At 45.9% G+C, this 575-nt stretch overlaps 2 protein-coding genes across 2 annotated transcripts in view; one reads left to right on the top strand and one right to left on the bottom strand.

The window, feature by feature from the left end:
- The window catches only part of LOC118336472, a 744,338-nt gene that overhangs the window by 494,799 nt on the left and 248,964 nt on the right, over nt 1–575 (bottom strand). The window lies entirely within an intron of this gene.
- The window catches only part of cmtm6 (CKLF-like MARVEL transmembrane domain containing 6), a 6,585-nt gene that overhangs the window by 5,003 nt on the left and 1,007 nt on the right, over nt 1–575 (top strand). The window lies entirely within an intron of this gene.

The raw sequence follows: 575 nt of genomic DNA, 5'->3' as shown, positions 1-575 counted from the left end.
TCTTATAGGACAAATGAGATAAAACGACTGACACATTGATTTTGACTCCCGTGGCATTATGGGATATGTAGGCTCCAGTGTTTGTGTGTCCTTTAACAGTGGATCTTCAGTCAGGTGTTAATGAGCAGCAGATATTTAACACACGCCTGCTGAGTGCTTTGTGTCCTGATGCTTCAGAGGAGAAATTCTTCTAAAACTACAATAAACAAACCTGTAGATGAATCAGAAATGTAAATAATCCAAAGCTGCAGCTCTAAAGTCCGGGCGGGAATCGAACCCTCAGCCGGGCAGCAGTTGGTGTGTTGCTCTGCAGCCTCTCCAGAGAGACTCTGTGTGTATTATGTGTATTTTAAACTCTGCTGACGTCAGACGCTGTTATTTTAGCTCTGTGGTTCAGGGTTTGTCTCCGTTTGAAGGAAACAGTTTTACAGCCTCCAGTAAAAGCCGGCGGCGTTGTAATGGGACCAGAGTCTGGAGTTTGGTTCACCACAAAATACACAGCAGAGACGGAGACAACTGAGGAGTACGTTCTCCGCCCTACTCGTCCTTTTAAAGCTCCACGTTCTCCGTCCCGT

This window comes from Morone saxatilis, unplaced genomic scaffold (genome assembly GCF_004916995.1).
Source record: "Morone saxatilis isolate NCDOM2014 unplaced genomic scaffold, NCSU_SB_2.0 Contig24, whole genome shotgun sequence".
Lineage (NCBI taxonomy): Eukaryota > Metazoa > Chordata > Actinopteri > Moronidae > Morone > Morone saxatilis.
This window is presented reverse-complemented; position numbering and strand designations above follow the sequence as displayed.